Below are 8877 nucleotides of genomic sequence, written 5' to 3' on the forward strand. Positions count from 1 at the left end.
CAACTGCACTTTACAGCCATGCATTTATAATTCGCCAAAAATGTGCCGGAAACATAAAAGGATGGCAAACACTGGCTTAGGCAAAAGAGCCAAAATGTTTTTTCCGCCTTTCATTTGCAGCCACAAATTGCTTGCAAACTGACTTCTTGTCCAGTAAATCAAGTTTATCTTTATGTACATGACAGACAGCAACATGATTAAGCCTGTTTTGAGTCATTGTAGACCGGAGCCACGTTTTGAGTCTATGAAGCGCACTGAAACTTCTCTCTGCCTCAGAGGATGAAACGGAGACCACCAAAAGCAACCTAACCAGAGTTTCCACTTGCCCAAAAAGTCTACGGACCTCTCCAGGCAGTCCACCAATGATCCCTGCAGCTTCTGCGCTGTTGCTAAATGAGTAGTTCAGTCTAAACATAGGAAGTTGCACTGAAAGTAACTCTCTATTCAACTCTGGGTATTTCCCAATGACTGCAGCATCAATCGTTCCACTGAGAAGTGTCTCTTCCAACTTTTGCAAAGTCAGCAAGTCATCCTGGTTAAATAGCCCAGTGAGCTGTGCATCTACAACATCCAATACTTTAAAGAATTCACCTCTGTAGTGGTCATTGGCACATTCAGGTTGATGTGTCTTAGCTCCTTCAGTGAAGCGTTTTGGGGGTGGCCTTCTCTGTGTAACTGTGATGGGTTTAACACCCAAAGACTGAACCTCAGCCATCGCCTTTTCAAACAGAGTGTTGAAACTTTCTTGATTTCTTTTAGCCTTAAGTGAAGTCTGAACAACTTTCACAGCAGTCCTCATTCCAGCAATGGTTTGAGTTCTCTTCTGGAAAGAGATGCTCAGGCATTCAAGCTCATCAATCACAGGTGAGGCAAGGATGAGACCCAAAACTGTTTTACCTTTCCTAAACTGCCCCAGCAGTCCATTAGCAGTGGATGCTGTGTTTGAGGCACCAGAAGCCATCTCCTGCAAGCTAGCCAGCACTGACCCATACTGTGACAAAACATCTCTGATTGCTTTGCTCCGTACTGCCCATCTTGTGGGGCAGAGGGGTTTTATTGCAGTGCACGATGGATTCTCTGTATGTGCTGTTGCTGCATGGATTGCCTTAAACTTCCCTGACTGAGAGAAAAGAACTCCAAGCTGGTTCACCCAATCCAATGCGTCTCTGATCAGAACTGAGGCTAAGCAAGCTTTCTGTGCAATTAAATTAGTGCAGTGTGCTCCACAATGAACAAAAAATGCTAGTGGCTGCTCTTGCTTTATCAGTGCCTGTGCACCTGCATGCTTCCCAGACATATTGGCTGCTCCATCATAAGTTTGACCTCGTAAACCATGCATTGGTAAGTTTAATCTGAGCAGCACATCTTTAACAACAGCAGCAAGGCTTTTTCCTGTTGTTTCAGAAACTGAGTACAAGCCAATAAACTCTTCATGGGGCTTCATGTCACTGTCAATGTATCGCAGACAAATGCTTTCTTGTTCTTTCCCAGAAATGTCCTGTGTTCCATCCATAATAATTGCAAACTCAAAAATTGGTAGGTTTCTGATTGTATCTGCTATTTCACTGACAATACTATTGCTCATAGAACACAAGATTTCATTCTGTATCTGTGGACTTAGGTATTCTTTCTGAGACCTCAGCAACCACTTAGCCAAAAGGGCATCATCTTCTGCCAGATTTTTTAACAATTGATACAAATTGCTGTCATCATCGTCATGCCCTCTCAAAGCTTGTCCCTGCCGTACCAAATATTTTATGGAGCTCACAATTTTCTCCAGACAGTGCCTATTGTCACCTTGCTGAGTTGCCAAAGCACTGGATAATTGGGCATTTATAGGATGACTTTCTTGTGCAGTCACAGAAACAGCATGACGATGTGTGTGACTATTTTCATGTGCTTTAAATTTTTCGCATGCTTTTTTCCAATTTTTAAATCCAGAAGTGAAAAGGCGGGTTCGGATTTTGCACCAAATGGTGTGAGTTTGTCCTGGTAAATTGCCATGCAATAAAAACACAAAATGCCATTTTTCACTGCATCATAATGTAGCCAGGGAAATTCCTTGTACCACTTTCCTTGGAAATGTAAAGTTCTGTTGGCTAGAGCTTGAGGGTCTATGAATTTTGGATGTGGCTGATTTGGCTCTGTTCTCTGTCCACTGACTTCAGAGTCTCTCAGCTGTGTGTCCCTAGTCTGAACTCCCTAGAAGGAAAAGTTACAATGTCACTCAATGCCCCTGAACTACACTTACTACAAGCAAAAGATTAAAATTTTCAACTTTTTTTGTGGACTCTCATGAAGTATCTACTCGTATGAGTTACTCTATCTTACCTGTTGCTCCACTCCTGTCTCTCCCTCACTCTGACTTCCTGCCTCTAGCCCGGTTGCACTATCCTCTCATTTTCCTGTCTCCTTTGTGCTGTCCCTGCATTGTTGCTCCTAAACATATGAGATGGTTTCAGAAATGAGGTACAACTCTTGAGCCTAACATGGCCAATTTTAAATCAAACAAAACATTTTATTTGTCACATTACAGACTTTACGCGCAGAGTTAATCGCAGAGGCAAATAAAATAAATCCATTAAAATCCTTTCAGAGTATTATCTTATGGACTCTGAACTAAAGTCTTTCTGACAGGGAGCTGACAGTGTGTTGAAGAATTATGGACAGGGCGCTTTGAAGCATCTGGTTCAAAAACGCATTCTAAACCTTTGGTAGAAATCCATCTATCCTTCCATTTTCTGTACACCCTTGTCCCTTAGTGGGGTCGGGAGGTTCTGGTGTGGGGTACACCCTAGACAGGTCGCCAGTCTGTCCAGACCTTTGGTAGAAATGGCGCCTTTAATTCCAGTTTGCAGTACAGAACAGAGAAAACTACAGAGTTGTCAATGTTGTGTTAATCTATTTATAGTCTAAAAAGAGGAGCCAGCAGTTTATTTGAGGAAATAAAGGTGCAGAAGTTAATTTGTTGGTTAGCCGCTGCTAAGAATTAAAATTAACTCTCCCTGTGGTTTTAACTAACGATCAGGAGCGCGGCAGGTATAATATCTGTCCATTTCGGCGAAGCAAAACCACGCAAAAAATAAAAAATCCTCGTAAAACGCACGCCCAGACCGGGCTAATTTCAACACAAGGGCAACACAGGTGTTGCCCTTGTGTTGTGTGACTGTTACTCACACTGACGTTACTCTTTTTAAAAAAGCTGAGTAAGTCCTGCTGCTGTTTCAGCCTTTTAGTTGGTGGTGGCATTGTACTGAATGAGATATATATATAAAAAAAAGACATTTTGGCTAGCGTAGCAAACGTCTAGAGAAAGTTAGCAGTTAAATATTGGATGAGTGATCATCTCAAGACTAAGATGATTAAACCAAAAAGATTCAGTTCCTATATATGAAAGTGAACTGACAACAAGACATTATAAATAAGCAATATTCATAGCAGCATTCCCGACAGACCATTTTACCTCATTCGCAAGTTTCTGACTTCTGTGTCGCTGTTTCCCTCCCTTCTAAGTGCTCACTCAGCAGTTCAGAGAGGGGAGGGGGAGTACCGTGACGTAACGCGATGCTGCGCCTTCAAAATAAAAGCACGCTAGTTAAAAAAATGTCAAAATCCAATATTTTGCGGTACAATTTTTTGGGGGGGACATATCCACCTGGCTTCAATATTGGGGGGGACATGTCCCCCCCGTCCCCCCCGCTTCCTACGCCGCTGTACTGGAATATGTATATAGTTTATTGATTTTGCTTGTGTTTTGTTTTGTGTTTATTTACAGAACACAACACAATGAGGATGTGTGTGAGTTGGTGACAGGGTGAAGAGGGATCAGCTTTGTGTTCAAGGACAGGCAGCATCACCTCATTGTTTTGTTCTTATGTGAAATACATGTTCGTTGTGTAATAAATAACGATAAAGTTTTGTGAATGAAGTTGAGAGTTAATATCAAAACTTGTTTTTATTCTTTGTCTGCTTATCTTTAAAGCAGACAAAGATTAATTTTCCCAGCGAATAAAACTGAAACATCGACAAGCTAAAGAGCGAAGTTTAGCTGAGCAGTTTAAAAATACTGAGCATATTTTTAAACTGCTTAGTTTAAAAATATTGGAATTTTACATCCATGCAAACTCAAATGTAATATTTAAAACTTGAACACATAAAATCAGTTATTTAACAATATGAGGTGTTGTTTAATTTATTTTTAACATTGTATTTTCATACATTTATGCTAGGGTTGCCCAAGTCTAGTTTTCCAGACCTATCACTCTGCAACTTTAGATGCGTTCCTTCTCTAACACACCTGGATCATTGACTCATTCATAGGCCTCTACAGAACTGAGTTGCTGCTAATGAGGGAAGTCAACTTTTTGTCTGGGGTATGTTTTAGCAGGGACGCATCTAAAAGTTGCAGCCTGGAGGACTGCACTTGGGCATTCCTGATTTATACCGTCAATGTGGCCCGTTGAGGGTGGCCAATATACTGAAGTGGCCCTTGGTGAAATTGAGTTTGACACCCCTGTCTTAAAGGAAGATTCGGCCCAGAGCATTTAGAGTTCACAAAATATTGTAGCAATAATTAGAACCGCAGCAAAAAGCCAAACACGCCACAATGAAATGAATCAAAACGTCTCCAAAGCATCTGACAGGGGCCACCGGGGAATTCCAGGTAGATTCCAGGTAAATTCCAGGTAGATTCCAGGTAAATTCCAGGTAGATTCCAGAGATGCGCATCGCAGCTTCTGTTCATGCAGGGCCGGCCCAAGGTAATATGGGGCCTTAGACAGAACCCCTCTGCCCCCCCTGAAACTCTTCCTACTAAGAACATCAGCATTGCCAACATGTTTAAATATAGATAAGGTGAATCTGTGAGAGGGAGACCAGGTTTATTGGCCGAGTTTAAAATCAGTCACTAATTATTGGTTATTTGCTGTGATGTATTTGTGAACAAACCTAATTCAAACACAAAAATTACACCATATTGTAGCCATGGTAACACAACAATCAAACTATCAAGACGATTCTTTAAACTTTTACAAAGTAAACTTCCTAATTAAATCCTAAATGTACTATTTATTGTTCTCAGCTGAATGCATTAAATAAAATGTAATAACATTGTCATTCTCTACAAATGATGCTACAGGTTTAGATCTATGGTCTGTGTTACAAATAAACCATTTCTAGGGGCCCCTGAATGTCTGGAGGCCCCTTAATGGCCCCTACCAGCAGCTACTGAGTTTTCTTTGCCTTGATATTCCAGTCTTATAATTCTAGGTCTCAGAGGTGCTAACATCAAACTATTATATAGAGTTAACCCTTTTGAGCTTTTTCGATCTATAAATCAGTCTGCAGCCAGGTTTTTCTAGAGGTTAAATAGATATTATTAGGGCTTCATTAATAAAATGGCAGCAAATTAGCTTATTTCATAACTTTATAAAGTTATGAAATAAGCTAATAACCTTTGACCTTCTCTCCTCTGGCCTGTTTTACAGCTACAGTCTCAGATCAACTCAGCCCTCCAGGACTGCCAGCAGCAGAAACAGAAACTTTATACCTGTTGGGGAAAATAGACTACATTTGCTTTGCATTTATCTGCATGCACAGTAAAATTTCCAGATTAAAATGTACTCAATTTGAAAAAAATTTTACTCTAAAAAAGACAACATTTGGTCCCAGTCTAAATAGAGTAAAATTTACTCTCATGGAAGAGTTGAAATTACAGATTAAAATCAACACCATTTAGTGCAAAAACTTTAATCAATGCCAAGAGAATTTACTCCAAGTTGTTTAAAAGAAAAAGTACTCTACCGTATTTTAACTCCAAGTGGAATATAATTTACTCTAAAGAGAATTGCATTCTATTCTAAGTAGAGAAAAATTTTAGTCTAACTAAAAATAAATTTTACACAAAATAGAATAACATTTTATTCCATATAGTGTAAAATTGTGCTCTTAATAGTATAAAATTTTACTCCTAATTTAATTTAATTCCATATTGTGCAGTTAAACATTTAATTAAATTCTAAAACAGTGCCAAATTTAACTTTATTTCACTCACTAAGCAATTTTTTATAGCTATAATACACAGCTGAGTTTGTAAGAGTACAATGCAAAGACCAGAAATCAGTATTTGAACAGCCATTTTTATTGTTCACAGGAAACAGTATGGAACAATATAAACATTTGCATCTTCATGACTGTATGACACCTGTAAATCAAAAGCTCTGTAACAGTAAAGCTCTTCTACATAAATAACATGAGGTCCATCTCTTGTATACAAAACTTGAAAAGCACTGAAATGCTCATTCAGACACACTGTTTGCAGAGCAAATGTAACAAACAGTAACCTCTCATCTTTCACAACAACATTGTAGATCTTATGGAAAACTGGCATTTCACAAAAAACTTCTTTACAAACAACTAAATCTGCACGATACATATTTCCATGATGTTTGGCCCATTTTACATTTAATACCTTGGTGTTGATTGGTAACTGAATCATAGCAAAACAACTATTTAACGCAGCATCCGAGCCCTCAACTCTGCAACCCTAGGATTCACTTTGGTTGTCTCAACATCTATCTCATAAATGGCCGTCTGCAGAAAGTTGTACACATTGACCAGATTATGATCATATGAAGTGCCGAACACAAAGTGAGCTTTAAAAAGCTCATCAAAACAGGCAAGAGAACCTTGTGATTTACAAGGTATGGCATGTTTGTCAATCACAATGAAGTACTTGTGAATCACGCTCCTCTGAGTCCCTACTGCAAGCAGGTATGGTTGACGGCTTTCTGCGATGCCATCAAGGTGCTCCTGGATGCTGGTTCCTGTCTGTGGCAAAAACAGAATAAAACATGATTAGTCTTGGGTTTCAAAGAAGAGAGGGTTCTAATAGATAAGGCAAATTACTTTTCAGCATCTTTTAAATGTCACTTGAAATTAAATTTGAGACCAACTTCACAAGAAATACAAATAAATAAATATATATATATAAAAAGGGAAAAATAGAGAATTTTGATCAACATAAATGTTCCCTTTACTGTAACCTTACCTTGACAAACTTCACAAGATGTTCACTGGCTTGTCTGGCTGAGAGTTTTCCTGGTCTCTTGCGCCCAAGAGGTGACGGTGGCAGGAGGTGCACTAGGATCAAAACGGATGACATGTCAATGTCCCATCCTAGAAGAAAAAGTAAAATAAACATAAGTTATCAAAACTTCTTATTTGCAACGATGTTAATACTTCCAGAGTAAGCTTACCAAACACTGAGGGCAGGAGAAGGTGCACTTATATTGAACCAATTCATATAAAATTCTGTTAAACACTTTCTTTATAAGTCATTGCAACTTACCATTTTCCTCTTCTGTTGTGCCTTCAGCATTGTCAAGAAGGTTCTTAAGGTCATCAGACTGTGTGAGACCACGACTTTGTTTGAGGACTTTCTACTTGTAGACAGTGGGCCACTTCTCCAGGAACTTTGCAGAGATGGTTTCCCCAAACATCAATGTAAAATCTTGCTCAACCTAGATGAAGTGAAGGTTTTAAAAATCATTTTGTTAAACTTTCTCACATCCATCTTAGGATTTAATAAATAAAGCTTGGGAACTTATTGTGCAGTTTGGTTGCAGGATTTACTTGAATTTAGCCAATTACCACAACTAAAACGGAAAAAAAAACATATCAGCTCCATACAACTCGATATAAACGGGGTTTATGGACAAAATAGTAAATCAAAAATGTTTTACTGAGAACTTACACAGTTTGCATACAAAGCACAACTTTAATTCTTTTTTTTTTTTTTAATCGTTGCTCTACCTTCAAGAAAAGTTACTAGCATAGTCCTCCCGCGCCATTTTGTGGGCGGAATACTGACTCCACATGCTAGCAGAGCTAGCTCCGATAGTACAGCTCGCTCCTCTTTTAAACTCCGTTTCTCAGCTTAAAAATAGCGGCAGCCTTGACTTGTGAAAATAAAATAATGGACGTAGAATTGTACAACACTGATGTTTTTTTTCTGCTTACATTGTTGTAAACGGCTAAATTAAGTTAGCTGAAGCACACATGCTAACTAGTTAGCCAATCATGTTAATTCCTCGCTGCACCCCTCCTTCCCCCACTACCAAACAGCAGCACGTCATCATAATTAGTCTTAATAATTAAAAAAATCATAAAACCCCACGTAAAATATATCTACAACCCATTTGGGGACTTACCTGGCACACAGCTAATCGTTGCCTCCGTTTCCACTGCAGGATAACAAGATGGTGGAAGAAACGAAACTTAAGGAACTTCAGTGGGCGTGTTCTTGTTTTACTCCGATATAATTTCCTCTATTTTTTTACTCCGATTCTATTGACCAATGGAAATGATTTCACTCTTTAATGTATAAACAGGACTCTTTTAGATGAAAATGATGTTAACTCCGAAAAAATTACTCTCCTATTTTTCCTGTGTGATGGCAATGATATAGTAGGGTCCAATTAGATACTTGATTAACATGGATTGTTGCTATGTTGTTGTACGGAGTTTTTGTTCAATGTGCCCCTTTTTTAAATTTGAGCTCCTGCCCCTCCAAAGGTCTCTGCACGGCCCTGGTGTCATTTTTTTTACGCACAAGTCCGCATGTATAAAAATTCAATTTGCGTCAAAGTACGCTTAAATATAATATGCACTTTTTCCCTGGCGTGAAAATGTGCAGCAGCCAAGCAAACGTTTCTGTGAACAATATCAAACTACAAAGCGTCAAAACTCACCTAAATCCACTGAAATCTGATTACATTCAATGTTATTTAGACCAAGAAGTATCAAACCCGATGTTTATTATTATTTTAATATTGTTGTCATGAATAGCGGAGTTGTGGTGAGGATTGACACGGTGGA

General features: G+C 38.9%; 1 long non-coding RNA gene across 1 annotated transcript; it reads right to left on the reverse strand.

The window, feature by feature from the left end:
- Window positions 1–6117: 6117 nt before the first annotated feature.
- On the reverse strand, window positions 6118–7749 carry LOC114143852 (uncharacterized). The gene is made up of 3 exons (XR_003595340.1): window positions 7349–7749; window positions 7049–7176; window positions 6118–6828 (listed from the first exon to the last, which is right to left on the reverse strand). It is a non-coding gene; the product is annotated as an uncharacterized LOC114143852 (long non-coding RNA).
- Window positions 7750–8877: the final 1128 nt, after the last annotated feature.

Source organism: Xiphophorus couchianus, chromosome 1 (assembly GCF_001444195.1).
Source record: "Xiphophorus couchianus chromosome 1, X_couchianus-1.0, whole genome shotgun sequence".
Taxonomy (NCBI): domain Eukaryota; kingdom Metazoa; phylum Chordata; class Actinopteri; order Cyprinodontiformes; family Poeciliidae; genus Xiphophorus; species Xiphophorus couchianus.